General features: G+C 36.9%; 1 protein-coding gene across 6 annotated transcripts in view; it reads right to left on the bottom strand.

Moving 5' to 3' along the window:
- Positions 1 to 20,215, bottom strand: part of B3GALT1 (beta-1,3-galactosyltransferase 1) — a 606,250-nt gene that overhangs the window by 271,309 nt on the left and 314,726 nt on the right. For 2 of the 6 annotated variants that reach the window (XM_043488144.1, XM_043488140.1), the window contains exon 1: positions 11,313 to 11,385. The exons of the other annotated variants lie outside the window; for them this stretch is intronic. The gene's annotated coding sequence lies outside the window, so the exon portion shown is untranslated. Of the gene's footprint in view, positions 1 to 11,312; positions 11,386 to 20,215 lie in introns of those variants that run through there. 6 annotated transcript variants of the gene reach the window in all.

Below are 20,215 nucleotides of genomic sequence, written 5' to 3'. Positions count from 1 at the left end.
AGTTAATTGCCAATTACCAATTTCGTCAAAACCTAGGCTCCCCTCTAACATATCTGGACAGATATTCTCAGAGGAACACTGCTTAAGAATATTTTTTAAATATTTTTTCCACCATTAGAAGTTTTATTTATTTTTATTTTTAAATTGGGATATAGTTGTGTTACAATGCTGTGTAGTTTCTTCTGTACAATGAAGTGAATCAGTCATGTGTATACATATATTCCCTCCTGGACTGTCCTCCCACCTGCCCCCATTTTTCCCCCCTATGGAAGAAACACGTATCTATTATGTTTAAAAGTTAGAAATATGAACAAGACAAAAGGAAAAACCAAAACTCTTATGCTAATAAATAGGAGACAGTTATCAGTCAGTATGAGACAGGAAGGAAGGGGGGCAGGGCACGAGCACTAGGAAGAAGCTCACACAACAACAACCAGTTAGAACCTACCAGGCTCAAGATGGTGGCAGATTTATTACACACTTATTGTAATGCATTACCATGTTAAATTACACCTTCACAAGTGCCGTGACAGTTTTGAGGCCTACCATAAAGGCAAAAGATTGGCAGTGGCCCACATCCTGGAAATCTCTGCCCCTTCCCCAAAATAGTTAGAACAATAAAATAACAAGCCCATAAAAACTAACCATTACCACACTTTGGGACTGCTCTTGCCTTTAAGGCAGTTTGCGTTCTGCCAATATACATGTATAAAATACATTAAAATAAAATTATGTATTTTATATCCTGCTTTCTAAATAGGATGAAAATAGGAGTTATTATAGAAACTGTAAAAAGAGGGTTTAGAATTACTCAAGTTGGTAAATCAAATTTTCCATGACCGTCTGTCAGAGTCTGACAATCAGTTCAGTCGCTCAGGCATGTCCGACTCTGCAACCCCAGCACACCAGCCTTCCCTGTTCATCACCAACTCCCAGAGCTTGCTCAAACTCATGTCCATTGAGTAGGTGATGCCATCCAACCATCTTATCCTCTGTTGTCCCCTTTTCCTCCTGCCCTCAGTCTTTCCCAGCATCAGGGTCTTTTCAAAGGAGTCACTTCTTTGCATCAGGTGGCCAAAATATTGGAGTTTCAGCTTCAGCATCAGTCCTTCCAATGAATATTCAGGATTGATTTCCTTTAGGATTGATTGGTTTGACCTCCTTGTAGTCCAAGGGACTCTCAAGAACCTTCTCCAACATCACAGTTCAAAAGCATCAATTCTTTGGCACTCAGCTTTCATTATAGTCCAACACTCACATCCATACTTGATTACTGGAAAAACCATAGCTTTGACTAGACAGACCTATGTCAGCAAAGTAATGTCTCTGCTTTTTAATGTGCTGTCGAGGTTTATCATAGCTTTTCTTTCAAGGAGTAAGCATCTTTTAATTTCATGGCTGCAGTCACCATCTGCAGTGATTTTGGAGCCCCCCAAAATAAAGTCTGTCACTGTTTCCATTGTTTTCCATCTATTTGTCATAGTGACAATTACCTGACTGATATTCTTGAAGGGAAAAAGTATTTTTAAAAATTTCCTATTATAAAATTCACACAAAAATACTACAGAATATCTGAAAAATAGTAAAAATTATTCAATATTTTTGAAAAGCAAGTAGAAAGGATGCAGGATGCTTAAATATTAGACTTCAAGACACCTGCTCATTTACCCTATTTGAAACAAGTGCAGAGCCCAGTATATTCAAGGTTTCAATGGGAATTAGAGCATAGAGGATTATCAGAGAACAGGTGAGTTTGCAGTATGGAATTCTATGCTGATTCATAATGCAAAAGCACAGTGATCAAGCTCTAGTATATAGTGTATCCTGTCACTACAAAAAAGGGGGGGGGCAATAATATCTATTAAAATCAGTTAACTCTAGGTTTCAAGCAAAGATTCTAACAGGTTAATGTCTCATTAGGCCAACTATTCATAAATTAACTACCTGGTGATAAAAGTTACAAGCTAGATCATTTATAGAAATTGGCAATTTTCTTAAGAGCCCTTTAACAATGAAAGATGGATTTGCATTCTGTTTTAGGATGAGGTAAGTTAATTCTTTTGTTTATCCACAGTCCATCAGCAACCACCTAGAAAAGCCCTATTACTAATGATTATATAAAAGGTATTTTTATTGGCCTTCTCCCAATAATGTCTGAAACTAAAGCAATACATCAACAGGCCACTTGTTCCCTTTTCTGAATTAAACAATCTGTTATATAGTCTTTTCCATCAGAGAAGAAATATGATGGATTCTATTTCTCAGACTGCAAATGAGTTTTTGAGTCTCCATGTCTGAAATGTTTCTGCTTAAATTTGACAAGGGGAAAAAAATAACTTTCGTAAGGCAATGCCATCCTTAAGGTTAAAACAGATCTGCTGCAGGGGCACTAGCCCAATTTTCCCGCTGCAGCAGTGGAATATGAGAACCAAGACGTGATATTAGATGCTCATTTTAGAAGTCAGGGGTTTCAAACATTAAAAGATTAGGCTTCACAAGGTAAAGAAAATTGCACTACGGTAAACTGCAGGCCTGTGAACTTGTTTGGCGAAGGTGGAACTATGTGACCCCAGGGCACTTCTCTACCTCAAATTTGCTTGATACACTGAAATTCTCACAGATATTCCTCTTATTACAGGCCACCCCATTTCTTAACTACAACTCCCAGGCCATGTCTATGTACAACAAAAATAATCTTCACATATAAATATATACGTTTTATATATATACATACATACACACACACACACACACACACACATATATATATATATGGGCAGAGCCACCTATCTTGCCAGAGCCTTAATGCAAAAATGATTTTAGGTGTCTTTTCAACACCTTCATAAGAGAAACTCCAAGGTGCGGCCTGGATTTGGTCAGAAGGAGAACTTGAGAAAATGAAAGAAAATAATGAAGGGCTCTAGGTGACCTCCAGAAAGGATAGTTTTCTATATTTTAACAAATATGAAGTGCTATATCATAAATAGCCCATTTAAAGAAAAAAACATGTTTTAAGAAATTGTACATATGCCCAGGATTATTCTACGTAGGCAATACAATAGGTTTAGCACTTATATAGCAAACCCAATCAACATACAAATTACTCAGGTAATCAACGTCTCAAGAGTAGGTTTTCCAGGGACTTCCTTGGTGGTCCTGTGGCTAAGACTCTGCACTCTTAGTGCAAAGGCCAGAGTTGGATCCCTGGTCTGGGAACAATATTCCACATGCTACAACTAAAGATCCTATAAGCTGCAATGAAGGTTAAAGATCTTGCATGCTGCAATTAAGACACAGGTGCAGTCAAATAAAGAAATACTTTTAAAAAGAGTCGGTTTTCCCTTCTTTGTCCAAATTAACCATGAAGACTCTTGAGTGTCCCTTGGACTGCAAGGAGATCCAATCAGTCCATTCTAAAGGAGATCAGTCCTGGGTGTTCATTGGAAGGACTGATGTTGAAGCTGAAACTCCAATACTTTGGCCACGTAATACGAAGAGCTGACTCATTTGAAAAGACCCTGATGCTGGGAAAGATTGAGGGCAGGAGGAGAAGGGGACAACAGAGGATGAGATGGTTGGATGGCATCACCGACTCAATGGACATGAGTTTGGGTAAATGCCAGGAATTGGTGATGGACAGGGAGGCCCAGCGTGCTGTGGTTAATGGGGTCACAAGGAGTTGGACACGACTGAGTAATTGAACAGATCTGAAACCATGAAGAAAATTTCTAAATACCAATTTTTGCCCTAATGTTGGCTCTATGACCCCTGTGTGTGCCCAGTTATTAAGCTATGTCTGACTCTTTGTGACTCCCATGGGCTGTAGCCTGTCAAGCTCCTCTGTCTGTGGAATTTTCCTGGAGAGAAAACTGGAATGGGTTGTCATTTCCTATTCCAAGGAATCTTCCCAACCCAGGGATTGAACATGCGTCTCCCATGTCTCCTGCATTGGCAGGCAGATTCTTTACCCTTGGCTCACCCATAGGGTTAAGACCCCTAACATCTCACAATTTGCTTGGATTGAGACACAGGTTTTAGTCCCCAGATTCTACATTGGATGAAATATAGCTTCCATTTTGGTCCCATCACTAGCTATAAATGCTTGTTCCAAACATGGAGAGCTGTCCCTTTCCCTAGATTTTGAGGTCTGGGTTGATCAGGATTAAACTTGTTAAAGGGGTAGACACTTTGGAATGATTATTACTACCAGGTTTGGCTCTTACTTTCCACTTGAAATAAAAAGACCCTTACTCCTTGGAAGAAAAGTTATGACCAACCTAGACAGCGTATTAAAAAGCAAAGACATTACTTTGCCAACAAAGGTCTGTCTAGTCAAGGCTATGGCTTTTCCAGTAGTCATGTACGGATGTGAGAGTTGGACTATAAAGAAAGCTGAGCGCCGAAGAATTGATGCTTTTGAACTGTGGTGTTTAAGAAGACTCTTGAGAGTCCCTTGGGCTGCAAGGAGATCCAACCAGTCCATCCTAAAGGAGATCAGTCCTGGGTGTTCATTGGAAGGACTGATGCTGAAGCTGAAACTCCAATACTTTGGCCACCTAATGCAAAGAGTGGACTCATTTGAAAAGACCCTGATGCTGGGAAAGATTAAAGGCAGGAGGAGAAGGGGATGACAGAGGATGAGATGGTTGGATGGCATCACTGACTCAATGGACATGAGTTTGAGTAAACTCCAGGAGTTGGTGATGGACAGGGAGGCCTGGTGTGCATGGCGTTCATGGGGTTGCAAAGAGTCGGACATGACTGAGCAACTGAACTGAACTGAACCGACCAGGTTTGGTTCTTATTTTCCATTTGAAATGCTATTAGAGGAAATCTTGTGGTTACAGATATTTAACCATGCCTGCCTTAGTGACAGTTCCTCCTTGGAACAGGGGAACTTGTTAGTCCCCTAGGTCTATATAGTGACACATTTGGATAGTGATAGTAAACGTTTCAGAGCAGGTACCTGCATATAATTTTGAATATGAAACAGTAAATCTCTCTCTAGAAGCAGAAATCCAGGAAAGGAGATAGGTTTTCTATAAAGAACATGCATGTTCCAGTGTATACCAGAGAAGCCACTATGGCTTATCACAAAGACAAGTTCATTGATTTTAAGTACAGTTGAATTTTTCATTATCTATAGTATTCCCACTTAAAACAAACCATCCAATATGTCGACATTTATATGGTTAAAACTTTCCATGCCCCGCCCAAAAAAATACATCCATAGAAATAGAATCAATAGGATGTCTTTCTCATATACGACCCTTTTCACAAGTCATGAGTTAACATTAATTAAAAGACAGAGCTATCTGTTGCCTTATTGTTCTTTTATATTTTTAAAATATATCTTCATCATCTCAGAAAAATAAAGAATCTGTATGAATAATCATAAATTTTTGGAAAAAGTCTAGCACTCCATTTTTTCTTTTAACTGAAACATTTCTTACTGATTTTTGATTTGAGCTTCTCTGGTGACTCAGTGGTAAAGAATCCACCTACCAATGCAGGAGACACAGGTTCAGTCTTTGGGTCGGGAAGATCCCCTGGAGAAGGAAATAGCAACCACTCTAGTATTCTTGCTTGGGAAATCCCAAGGACAGAGGAGCCTGGTGGGTTACAGTCTATGGGGTTGTAGAAGAGTCAGACACAACTTAGACTAAATAGCAACGTTTTTGATTTGTCATTTCTTCTCCTCTTTTATCTTCACTGTTTTGTTTGGCTTGTATCGTCTCTATTTCTGGCAAAAGAGTGGTCCCACTGGACCTCCAATGCCTTCATTCCACATCTATTTCTCCATCATCTCTCTCCTCATTTATCGCATTATTGTAAACACTGTGATTGGTCACTCAACATCCATTCCATTCCTCTCCTACAAGAGAAGAAAAACTGCAATTGGGGAGATTAACCTTATTGTGATTGGCCTTTGGGCATTCTATCCTCTTTGAAAGTAGTAAGTTCAAAAAAAAAAAGAAAGTAGTAAGTTCAAGAAAAGCATGTGACACGAAAACAGACAACAAGATATAACGAAGCACATGCCTGTGACCTCTGAGAACATCCTCCCCATCTCTTACTAGAGAACAGTTCAAGTTAATCTCTCTTTTGCCTTCTTGACTTGAACAAGGGAGTATGTAGCAGTCACTGAAAGTCATTCTAAATCCAAGAGAAATCAGCTTCAAGATGAAGACAACATTCTTGATGGAGAGGAGAGAGATACAAACTCTAGAATGTGAAAATATTACTGAATTATTACACCCATCCTATTTTATGCTCTGCTTTCTTATTGCTGAAATCTGCTTGGATTGGTCTGTTATTGATAGTCCAAAGAATCCAAACTACCACACCTCACCCTATATACTTCCAGTTAGACCAGTAAAAGCTGTCACGTTGATAAAGACTTGCCAGTGGGAGCTAAGTTTTTATTTCTCAGTTTCCCTTTAAGTCATGAAAACACAGAAGCAAATAGATTATTATTGGCTTCTATGTCTAAACAGCTATTTAGCTTGGATATAAATTTCCAAAAATATTTACACAATAACTGGTTGTGTCAAAGTAATCACACAGACAGTAGCAATGAGGTTATAAATATAGTATAGTAAGTCATGGATCCTGTTTTCAATAAGCACATTTAGGATGGGAATGGGCAATGATATTTGTTCTCTAACCATAGATTACTCTAGGATCCTTAGAAGCCAATCCCATCACTAAGTCAATGAGGGTCATTCACCTGCCAGATGAGACTGAATTCATCTAGAGGATATGTGTCACTTATATTAATGTGAGGGAGTGATTCTGAGATAATGATAATAGGAGGCAGTTATTAATCTCAAGATCATTATCCTTTAAATCTACTATCATAGATAGGGGCTGTCTTCAGAATGGTTATCATTCTATCAAGGTTATTTCAATTCTAATATTCTGCCATTTCTTATCTATGGATCTGAACACATGTGTGCTGTTGTGTCCGACTCTTTGCAACCTCATGGACTGTAGCCCAGCCAGACTCCTCTGTCCATGGAATTTTCCAGGCAAGAATACTGGAGTGGGTTGCCATTTCCTTCTCCAGGGAATCTTCCCTACCCAGGGATCAAACCCACATCTCTTGCGTCGCCTGAATTGGCAGGCAGATTCTTTCCCAGCTGAGCCACCGGGGAAACCAGCTGCCCTGCTTCCTTGGGGAAGCTATGGATCTGAGCACTGTATAAAGTTCTTCAGGGCCTGAAATTCAACGATAGTCATTTTTTGACCATTTGATTAAGATAAGCCTTCATTTAGCTAGTTATCTTTCCTATTTATCTATTTATATGTACATGTAATTACCTTACAAATACTAACTAAATAAATAATACAAAATCCTTAAGGCAATCAGAACATGCCATTCCCAAATACTTTTTCATATGATTATTTTGAGCTCAAGGAGCTGAGATTCAGGAAGGGCTCCCTGACCTCCCCCTTTCTATCAATAAGTAGGGCACACATTTCCCGTGAGAAAGATGCCCTCTCTCTACAGGAAGAGGAGAAGATTCTTTTCACTGGGGACAGAGAGCTGACCCTAAGATGAATCTGTACAGACAAACCTACTAAAACAATCCTTATTTTCCATTAGTTTCCCTCATATATTTCCTGGTTGCTTTTCCACAATTTACTGCCCAAACCCCTTTTTCCTTTGCTTTGTCACAACTCCATAACTTATCATTCTTTATTAAAATGGTATATAAGTTCTCAAGCCTATCGGCTTCTTGGGCCTTTATTTCTTATATACAAAAGGCTCTGTGTACATAAAATAATATTAACATTAAGTAAAATCTGTATGCTTTTTGTCTGTTCGTCTCTCTTTTGTCAGTTTAATTCCCAGGCTCAGTCATAGAACATAAGAGGGCAGAGGAAAAAGCTTTTTCTCCCCAGACCTCTCAGCTTACCAAAAATACAACTCTATGTGACTCTTAACATTTTCTCTTGAAAACTCTGACTCTGATTTAAAACTAAAACAACTGAAAAATTTATTTAAATTAAAATCAATTAAAAATTCATTCTGATCATTTGAGGTGTAATGTGGCCCTTTAAATGTCTGATTTGATGATTTGTTCTCTATCACATATTTACCATCATGTCAATAGTGTAAAGATGAGAAATAGAAATGAATGTGTACCTTAACAAATATTTAAGCAAAAGTCATACTTTTTCTTCTTATTACTTGATACCAAATGAATGGTTTAATTGTAAAACTCAGTAAATTCAGAATCAGTGTTATACATACAACCACTTTGGAAAGAAATAGGTTATAGAATCACTGGCAGATTAAGCACATATACATAATAGTAAAATTTAGACCTTAATTTAAAAGATCAAGAATTCAACCTCAGATATAAGAATTTCAACTCTCTAAGGTAATCAAGGCATCTTCTAACTCTAAAGTCAAATTAATTTAATTCTCAACAAATATTAAGCTATGCTATAGGCCAGATGAATACACATTACAAAAAAAGCTTTAAATACCTCCCATGGGGAAAAATAACTTCCTGGATCCCTATTAACTAAGCAACTTCTCCTATAAGTTATCCATTTATATTTGTTTAATATTAATTTAAAAGCCATGGTTGTTAATTTCTCTTTTTTTGGTCTCAGATACCAGGTAATCATAATATTAACAATTTATATATTTTGCTACACCTTATTTAATTTACATGGGCAGTTAGACATGTCAGCATGTTGAAATGCCTTCTTTTCATAATTTTGTCTATGGGAACACTGTTGCATAAATCGTCTGCACTAGAAGTAGCCATGGGTGAAATGGCTTTTCTTATTAAATGTCACAAGATTTAATGTCACAGTATAATTGGGATGGAAGGATAACTGCACTAAGCTCAACATGTCTTTTTCTGCTAACACATTATTAACCCACAGGAGTGTTAAAATATGTTTAATAAAGGCTCCATTCACATGGAAATGGTTGGCACTTGCTAAAAATTACACTATTTCACTGCTCAGCCCTAAGAATTTCTAGTGGAATTCATAGCAAGTTTGACTTTTCAAGTGAAATTATATTAGAAGTCCACACTAAAAAATTCAACATTTGTTCTTAAAGTATATTTTTAAATATAAAAATATTTATTTTGTGCTTGAAACACTACAGCATTCTAGTATTAATTGGTAGTTTCAAAGTTCATGCTTAAGAAGAACTCTGATAGAAAGTCTTCTGGGTTTGTTATTGGCTGTGTTACTTTTTCTCCTGTCTGCACACACATACAAAAGTCCTGGGCACACAGCTAAGCTTACATATACTAACCTCACTTTCAGTAAGATAGGGTCATATGACAGAGTTGGACAAATGACTCATACAAACATGACCCATAAAAACCTGCTCCACAAATCAGTACGTACTCTCTCCATTCACTCTGCTTGAAACAGAAGACTCAGGAGAGGCCTCCAAAGCCTGATGCTTGCTGAATATCCACACTGACCTATTAGTGAGCAAAAATAGGAAAATTATACCACTAAATTTCTGAGGATGTAAATGAAATGGCAACCCACTCCAGTACTCCTGCCTGGAAAATGCTATGGACAGAGGAGACTGGCAGGCTACAGTCCTTGAGGTCACAGAAGAGTTGGACATGACTTAGCGACTAAACAAGAAGTGAATACATTTAATGCAGTTAGATCATTCTGATTTTCTCTTCTTTCTTCTTTTCTCCTTCCTTCTTTCATTTTTTTTCCCTTCTATCATTCTACACAGGGTAGAATCTACCAACTGAAGAAAGAAGGAAGAAAACATCTAATACTGTTTTGTTATCGTTGATACAGCCAATGACTTTGAGGAAGCTAGTTAATTTTGTTGGGCTTCTTATTCCCAATCATTAGCCCCAGGACACACTCAAGCATTCATAAAATCATAATCCATAGTGCCTTTTGCAAGCAAATGCCTCTGTCTCCATGCATTCATGTAGGATCTGTTCCCTCAATGCTAGAGATTATAAGAGAACCTTCCTTGTTTTTAAAAGTGCTAGTGCTAACAGTCTACTTCCTTATTTCAAAATCTAAGCCAGGAATTTACAATACTGTCCCTGGTGAAATTTACCTGTAAAGAAGTCTAACCACCCCACTGTCATTTCGGCACATTCACATCTGTCTTACTTTAAATAGAATGCACAAGTTCCTATCACTGAGCCTACTTTTTCCCAATCTTTTCTTCTCAAGGCTAAACTACATCACACCAGTCTTTTAATCTTTCCTCGCAAATGAGTTTCAAAACTTCAAACAGTTTCAACTTTCCTATATCTCTTTTTCATAAGCCATAGTCGCATAATTGATCTATTTGGTGGAAAAGGAAACTGAAGCAGAAAAGAAATCCATCCAACTGACTGTTTACATAGACAAAAACTACTTTTGATTGAAGGCTCCATTTTTCACACAGTTTTTATGGCCTTAAAAAGGATTCTGAAATACATAAAGGAAACTTGTAATGAGTGTGTTTAAGAGAATAATTTGTACAGGTTTAAAGTGTTAGATATCTATGCATATTTTACAATACAGTTGGTTTGAATTTAAATTAGTTATAATAATAGATTTTTTCAATTCAACTAAGCACATGACCCACAGGTTTCTATCATTAAGTACACTTTATCAGGCCACAACTGGACTTGATTAAAAAACTTAGAGGCATGAGATTTGCCGTAATTTCTGTTTGTAATTTTCTGTGTGGCGAGAACTCAACACACTCATTTATTTGAAAGAATCCGTGGTGACTCAGATGGTAAAGAATCTGCTTGCAATGAAGAAAGCCTGAGTTCAGTCCCTGGGTCAGGAAGATCCCCTGGAGGAGGAAACGGCCACCCACTCCAGTATTCTTGCCTGGAGAATTAAATGGACAGAGGAGCCTGGCGGGCTACAGTCCATGACGTTGCAAAGAGACAGATGGAACTGAGTGACTAATACTTTCACTTTCAGGAGAAACAAAGTGAATTAGTGTAGAAAACCGTATCTTGGAAATTTCTAGACAATTTAGTCTTAGAAGCTTAAAAAAACAATAAAACTTTGTAATCTTAAAGGGAACGGGGAAGGGGACTCAACCAGCAATTCAGGATCCACTAATAGAGCCATACAACTGACTTAACAAATGCACAAGCTGTTGTCATTCCTATCCTCTTTCTCTATGGCTTACTGAGGCTGTGGAGAAAAAGGCACTAGCATCCAGATCCCACTTCACTCATTTATTAACTCTATAATTGAATATCTCTGATCTCCAAATTCCTAAATGACAAACTGAGGATGATTCTGAGGCTTATATAATATAGAGTGGATAAAGCACTTACCAGAGTACTTGGCACATAGCAGGTAGCTGGAGTGAAATAAAGATGGCAGCACATTCTTTGCCACACCTCCCATCCAACAGTGGAGTCTACTTCTCCCCACCTGGAATCTGGGCCTCTCCTGAGACTTGCTCAGGCTAGGAGAATGCAGCAGCAATGCTGCTGCATAATCTCCAAGGCTGGGCCTTAAGAGATATGCAGCTTTCATGCACAAGCTGGAAATTCAAGTTCTTTGAGCCCAACCACTGAGCTACGAGAAGCCAAGCCACATACAAAAGTCACGAGGGGGAAATGCAAAGAACTTGGTTTGACAGCCTCATCTCCAGCACTCACATAAGTGAGCCATTTGGATACTCCAGGTCACTCAAACTTCCAGAGAACTGCAGCCCTAATCAACCCTAAACGCTAAAGGAGAATTACCCACTCACATATGCTTAGTCAATATGAGAGATAACAGTTTTGTTTTCCCAAGCCACAAAGTTTTAAATGGAGTCTTTAAATTTTGGGTAGTTTCTTAGGCAGTAATAGCCAAAACAGGGCTCAAAAATTGGAGCAATTATTATATTTCTCCAACGATGACTGAAAATAGCATACACTGGGGCCTCTGTGCTCTACCTAGAGACCTTAGGGTCAATGTAGCCTATATTGCTGCTCACTATCAAAACATTGGGGAAGTCATAAATAGGGGACTTGGCCAAAAAAAAGAAGAAAAAAGAAAAGAAAATTTCACTTACATTACACCTTTAAAAGAACTAGTGCTTTCTTTCCATTGCAATCTTTGTTCTTATTGTTTAGTCGCTCAGTCATGTATGACTCTTTGTGACCCCATGGACTGCAGCACACCAGGCTTCCCTGTCCTTCACCATCTCCCGGAGTTTGCTCAAACTCATGACCACTGAGTGAGTGATGTCATCCAGTCACCTCATCCTCTGTCGTCCCCTTCTCCTCCTGCCTTCAGTCTTTCCCAGCATGAGGGTCTTTTCTAATAAGTTAGCTCTTTGCATCAGGTAGCCAAAGTATTGGAGCTTCAGCGTCAGCCCTTTCAATGAGTATTCAGGACTGACTTCCTTTAGGATTGATTGGTTTGATCTTGGAATCCAAGGATCTCTCAAGAGTCTTCTCCAACACCACAGTTCAAAGCATCAATTCTTCAGCACTCAGTCTTCTTGACAGTCCAATTCCCACATCCATACATGACTACTGGAAACATGATAACTTTGACTAGATGTATCTTTGTTAGCAAAGTAATGTCTCTGCTTTTTTAATATGCTGTCTAGGTTTGTCATAGCTTTTCTTCCAAGGAGCAAGTGTCTTTTAATTTCATGGCTGCAGTCACCATCTGAAGCGATTTTGGAGCCAAAGAAAATAAAGTCTGTCACTGTTTCCATTGTTTACCCATCTATTTGCCATGAAGTGACAGGACTGGATGCCATGATCTTTTTTGAATGTTTTTTGAATGTTGAGTTTTAAGCCAACTTTTTCACTCTCCTCTTTCACTTTCATCAAGAGGCTCTTTAGTTCTTCTTTTCTTTCTGCCATAAGGGTGGCAGAAAGATATTTCTCTCTGCAATCTTCATTCCAGCTTGTGCTTCATCCAGCCTGGCATTTTGCATGATGAACTCTGCATATAAGTTAAATAAGCAGGGTGACAATATACAGCCTTGACATACTCCTTTCCCAACTTGGAACCAGTCTGTTGTTCCATGTCCGGTTCTAACTGTTGCTTCTTGACCTGCATACAGATTTCTCAGGAGTCAGGTAAGGTACCCTGGTAATCCTATCTCTTGAAGAATTTTTCACAGTTTGTCACATCCACCCAGTTAAAGGCGTTAGTGTAATCAACGAAGCAGAAATAGATGTTTTTTCTTCTGGAATTCCCTTGCTTTTTATATGATCCAGCAGATGCTGGTAATTTGATCTCTGGTTCCTCTGCCTTTTCTAAATCCAACTCTAGATTGCAATCTTTACTGTAGTGCATATCTGTTCATTCTTTCACATATCTGTGAGTTCTTATATGACTATAAATTGTAGGACCAAGGAGTGTTTGCCCCCAAATCAGGTCTCATGGTGTCTGCAAAGGGTGCAGTTCTTAAAGACTCAATTGGTCTCCTTAGCTTACAGCCTTTGCAGATTTACACTTTTTTTTTTGCCTCCCTGCTCCTTGTCCCATCTATTTTTGTGGCCATCATAGACCTAGCACCAAATTTATTTATCTGCCCTCATTTCCTACCTTTGTAGGCTTCCTATATCTTCCTTATGGTATTTTTTTAAACTTCTCCCCATACTCACTGCTCTCTCTCTCCCCCAACCTTGACCTTGATTAGCTATATCCCTAGAATCTATTAAATCTATTTACACCACTTTTAGATTTTCAGTCTTGGTCCCCCCGGGAATCATTGTTGCCATGCCCACTGTGGTAACAGATACGATATTATCTTAATTTCAGGTATATAAATGCAAAGTACCTTTCTTCCTTAGGGTACAAATGAAAGAAAATTATAATAATTTACAATAGAAAATGGTTATGTGTTTCTAGGTAAATTTCCTAATAGAGGTGACAATATAAAAATATATAACTGTATATTCAATAACCAATCACACTTTTTTTTTTTACACTCTTTGTTTTTGATATAAAGCCAAGCTCCTAAATCCTTTAAAAGTTCCTATTTCCAGAGGAGTAAATTCTTGTTAGCTTTAGTGGAGTTTGTAATCAAATATAATAATATGGGAACTGCTAAGCAATTAATTACCACGGCATGCTTGGCATCAGTACATTCAAGTTGTTCTACTTTAGGGAGCTACCATTTCTTCACCAAGAGGCCACACACAACCAATTTAGGAACAGAGTAGTTACTGTGTATTTGCAATGTGAAGAAAATGATTACTGTAAATTATAATGATTTAAGATTTTTTGCATGAACAATATGCTCAGTTCAGGAAATTTCCTCTTAAACATAGCAATTATTTTAATTATTTCTTCTCTGGCAATTTTTCTACTGAAATTTTCTCACTGTGATTTTAATTGAGATAACTCAATTAAGTCATAGAAATGTTAAATTATTCAAAATTGTAGCAGTCTTTGTTCTACATGGGTTTGAAAAAAAATCTTTTCTTAAGTCTACAGTTCGAAGAAATGTTTTTCGTATTTATTCCTTAGCTGTTTGTCAGTTGTCTGGATCTACATGATGACACAGTGCAGTCTTTGCGTTTCACCAGAGCACATCTCTCAATGAAGACAATTTAAACTGCAAAGAAAGGGGATTCAACCTGAGAAAACGAAAGAGGTAAGAATCATCTTTAGAGGCAACTGGCTGTCAAATATAGATGTGAAGAAGGAGGCAAAGAAAGTGGTTCTAATAATTCATTAGTATCATGGGTAGACATATTTTGATAACTTGCTTGTGAGGATCACAGGGATGAAGAAAGTGGCCGCACAGTGAAGTCCCTTTTATTTTTACATTAGTGCAGTTCAATTTATAAAGAATCTGCATATCTGTTATCTCATTCAGTTCCTACAACAACTATGCTCATCAAGGCCAGGATAATAATGTTTTCCCTTTTCTACCTGTAAGAAAACTGAGATTCCAAAATGATTGCTGACTTTCCTAATATTATTACTTTCACTAAGAGGAAATCCAATGCATGACTATTAAGACAGAACTACTAGTTATCTGGATCTTCTATCTCCTGAGTGCTGATCCTTCTGCTCCATCCTTCTGTGGCTTGAATTTTGAGACATATAAAGTTGTGAGTATAGGTGGATAAAGTTCAGAAATCGCATGAAAGATTACATCTGTCCAATGCTAAAGAAGAACTAGAATTGGTTATCTTAATAGGTTGGTTATGTAAATAGTTCTTTACTAAAATCTTGATGACACATGCCCTGAAAACTACAGCTTATATGTAATCCCTATTTACTGCCAAGTGGAAAGCTGAGGAAGCTTTCCACAGAGGAGATCTAGCAATAGTACCATTTTATGTGACTGTGCTAATGATGGGTATAATAAAAATTACTATAATTATTATAATATTACTATAACAATGTAAAGTATTATACTAATTATAAGATAATTAATAACATTAATAATGTGGTGACTTCCCTCACATGGATGTGAGGCATAGCCAAACAAGAATAATTCTTGCTAAAGGAATATTATATGTGAGATGCTGCTTACCTTATCTGCCTACTTGGTGGCAACCATCATTTGAGACCAACCCAACCAACAGTCATCCCTAAAAATATATTGATTAAAAAAAAAATTTGTAAAGGCAACAGAAAAATTGAAACGAACAAATGGCAACTGTGGGCTGAGAATTATAGTGAAGAGTTAAAAATTAATTTGAGTCTATAACAAACTATAGGTAACATATATGTGGTTAGGGTAAAGTAATATTCTCCATAAAATTTATGGAAATCTTTAAAAAACATACCCAATAGAAATATTTCTCAACAGATTAGTATCAGTATGATACTTTGATCCTTGATCATTTCTGCTTGTTGTGACCCTAAACTGATATATAGTTGAAGGCCATTTCCTAATACCAAGGCCTATCCTATAAATTGCAGATTATCCAGCAATTCTTTAAGTTTGCAGTAGTATACCATAAGCTGCAAATTATTTTATAGTTCTTTGTTTTTAAGTTTGCACTTGTTTGAAAAGAAAGTCTTGGCCATATTTCTAAAGTGACTTTCTTTCCTTCAATATGCTTTAGAAGTTGCTAATGATCTGCTATTGATTACTCTGGAATTCTCCATTTGGGTCACTATGGTCCTCTGTCTCTCTGTTCTCTTTGCTGGGAGCTCATTTATGCAAGTTGCAGCCTCTATAAACTACTGTGTCTCCAGTTGGCCTGCCATCTTATGCTTAGCTGCTTCATGGCCCTATAGGAATGGGAAGGATTTTCATAGTTCCTGGCTATTTTCAAGAAAGAGGAGTAACTTTTAGATTAGTCTCTGATAAAAAATAGTCTGCCTCATTGCAGATAGTCTATGCCAGTATTTTTAAAATTGTGCTTGGAGACCTATGAGTCCTGAAACCTGCAAAGAATATGAATTCATGCTTGAAATTTTGTACATAAGTGATAACTGGATTTTGATATAAGACATGCTTCTAATTCTGTATCATGATCAAAAAACTTTGAAACTACTCTTCAATATTGTTTAATGTATAATATACTAAGTTTAATGTATAATATACATAATATATTAATGTATAATATATTAACTATTGGCAGACATTTGAGATTTTACTCGTTTTTCATGCTGCTAACTGTGGGTATCTATGTTGAAGTGAATAGTTGAAACAACTTTATAAGAACTGCAATAAAATTATTTACTTGGTGTTGTTGGTCAAAGACTTCTCAATATGGACAGCCTGTTACATGAGAAGAACCCAGGCTTCTGGGCTGGATGGATGGCTTTTGGCTTCTAATATATTTCTATCACTTGCTTAACTGAAGGCCTTGGGTAAGTCACTTCATTTCTTTGAGTCTCAGTTTCCTCAAATGTAATACTATACATTGTAATACTGTACATTTCCTCAAATGTAATACTGGGAAAATAATATTTATCTCACACAGTTCATTTAAGAATTATAGAAATGCACATAGAGCACTCAGCACAGTACCTGTAGATTGAATGTGGTCAAAAAATCAAAAACTGTAGTTCTAATCCTGGAAGTTATTTCAGTAATACTGGTTTATGAGAAGTATAAAACTAAGTAATGGAAATACTGGGGAACATTACAGCAGTATCATGTTACAGTCCATGTGACTAACAGAACAGATTTTTTAAAACACCTGAATTCAAATTGTCCTATATAGAATTGAGATAAAGAGTTAACTAATCTCTATAACTTGAGTATTAACCATAAAGGATCTAGTTTTCCTCCACAGAGGTCAAAACAACATAATCTGATAGTAAGATAATCTAATTAGATATGAAAATAAGTATTATTAAAAATTTTAAGTTACTAAATTCCTCCAATATATCTGTCTATCTTGGAGAAGGAAATGGCAACCCACTCCAGTATTCTTGCGTGGAGAATCCATGGAGAGAGGAGCCTGGCAGGCTACAGTCCATGAAGTTGCAAGAGTCGGACATGACTTAGCCACTAAACCACCACCACTATCTATCTATCTATCTAAACTCAATAGAAATGGAAACATAATTTCATATAGAAATTTGTACATGAGTGTTCATAGCAGTGTTACTTATAAAAGGAAAAAGTTGGAAATAACACCTTTTGAATGGATAAACAATTGACTAGATAAACAAAATGTGGTATGTCCATAAAATAGAACATTATCTAGACAAAGGAATAAAACACTCATACATGCTTGTATGAACCTTGAAAAAGTTATGCTAAGCAAAAGAAGTAACTCACAAAAGACCATGTATCATATGATTCCCTTAATATGAAATGCCCCAAACAGGCAAATCTCCAGAGATAAAAAGTAGAGCAGTGGTGGTTTAGGGATGGGAAAATTGGGGAAAGAGGGTATAATAATGAAAAAGGATAGGTGTATTTTTCAGGTGATGAAAAGGATTGAAAATTGTGATGATTATTGTACCATTCTGCAATTATTATAAACTACTGAACTGTATAGCTTAAAATGGTGAGTTATCTGATCTGTGAATTATATCTCAATAAAGTTGCCACAAAAATAGTGGCTAAGAATTGGGAAAGGCTACAAAAGCTGTGAAACCATAGTACTGTATGGTTTCAGCATCACAGTGGCCTCAGACTTGTCAAAAGGGATGACTGATTCTGAGATGTTGCTTCTCAGGTGTTTGCAATACTTCATCCTACTTTGGTTTTGAAGATCATTTCACTTTGATCATACTTGCAGAATTTGTCCTCCTTAAGAATTCTGATTATCCTCATTTGGCCCTCTCCAAACAGAAAAGCAATAAATAATGCATCAAGTAACACAAAACTAGATTGGTACCTTACAACATCAGATGCTTACAAGGACATACATCATGGAGACACATTTCTGCTATATACAGATAAAAGTGAGATAAATGCCCCATTTTTGCTTATTGCTGTCTTTGCCACATCTATAATTAATGATCAAAAACCAAGTATTTAATATCCTGGATACAACTAACTTTTCCACAGAAATAACCTGTCAGAAATGAAAAAAATAACACATGTGCAGTTATAGTGCATGAGAATTATTATCAATTTTGTGTAGCAATAATAATTTTAACAGTGAAGCAGGGTACACTGTGATAAAGAATATGATCTGAGTTTATGTTTATCTAAGTTAGGACTTATGTAAAATGAAATGTTCTAATACAAACTGACATACAGTTTGATGACACGTAACAAAAATATTTAATTTGGGGATATTCTTATGATATGTGGGAAAAAACATAAATCACAGCTTTCTCCAACACATGCATCAGGAAAAACTGCCCATCTTTGGCCACTTATGCAATGTGAAGACTAATATATAACAAAACTTGTAATGGACTCTTAAATGTGTTGTACAGAGGAAGATTTTGATAATATCATTGAAAACCAAAAGCATAAATGTGATCTGCCTGTTTTTGGATTTGTTTTTTTCATAAAATGGCATCTTATTATTTTTTACTTCTTTGATTATTCTATTTCTACTTATGGATGACTTATACTCTAGACCCTAAAAGTCACACAAATCATAATGGAAAAGCATGAAATCTGTTCATCATAAAATATTATTAGTTATAGTAATTTCTGAATCAGAAAGAATTGAGTATTTTGCAGCTAAGAACCAGTATCCAAAGCAAATGCAGACAGAGGCAACTTGGGTTAAAATGAGACCTGGGAGCTGAGGAACCCTAATTCCACTTGCTGTTTGGCTCATTTTGAGCAAGTCATCACTCTCTGAGCCTCATTCTTATTTGTTAAAAAACAAAACAAAACACAGTTTTTGGAACAGATGGCCTCAATCCACATACAATTTTTAAAAGCTCTGGCAGTCTATGATTCTATGACATGGCACTGGATAGTCCAATAGATTAACAGAATGTTTGCCCTTTCTACCACATTTTAAAAGTCATCTTTATAACAGTATCTTTTTATTCCTAAAAATTTTAAGCACTTATGATTTTAAGCCAACAAAAATGGAATAATTGAAGCCAGTTCAGGTATTGCTGCAATGAGGCCTATTATATATGTAATAAACACCCAAAGTTAATAAAGAAAACCCTATTGTACAGAAGACTAGTAGTGGACACATCACCTGAGAATGTGCTATAAAAAATAACAGTTCACTATAGTTCTCCAGGATAGACTAAGTTAATGATATGTGAGTTTATATCTGAGTCAATAACAAAATTTTTTCAAATATTGCTTTTGAGGTGGGGTTTTGTTTTGGTAGAATTTTCCTCTTCATTTTATGAGTACTGTTCTTTATTACTGATGAAGTGAAGTCTGTGTGACACCTAAATGAAGCAATTTACATTGAATCTACTTGCCAGTCACACTGGTTGTCTCTCCCTAACTTTGATGAGCTAATAATTTGGACAGTTCCTTGGGATATTAAAATAAGTAAGTGTGTTCTATAATACATAGTATAATACACCCCCCTACACATACATATATGCTAGATACAGAGTATATATGGGGCTTCCCTGCTGGTTCAGCAGCAAAGAATCTGACTGCAATGTAGCAAGCTACGCAATCCCAATCTGAGGGACGTGGGTTCAATCCCTGCGTCAGGAAGATCCCCTGGAGAAGCAAATGGCCTACCCATTACAGTTTTCTTGCCTGGGAAATCCCAAGGACAGAGGAGCCCAGCAGGCTACAGTCTATGGGGTCACAAAGTTGGACACAATTTAACGACTAAACCACCACCACCACAGATTATATGCATACATTATATATGTACACACATATATACCTACATACATATGT

The sequence above is a fragment of the Cervus canadensis genome, chromosome 15 (genome assembly GCF_019320065.1).
Source record: "Cervus canadensis isolate Bull #8, Minnesota chromosome 15, ASM1932006v1, whole genome shotgun sequence".
In the NCBI taxonomy this organism is placed as follows: Eukaryota; Metazoa; Chordata; class Mammalia; order Artiodactyla; family Cervidae; genus Cervus; species Cervus canadensis.
Note: the sequence above shows the minus strand (reverse complement) of the source record. Positions and strands in the feature narration are given on the sequence as shown.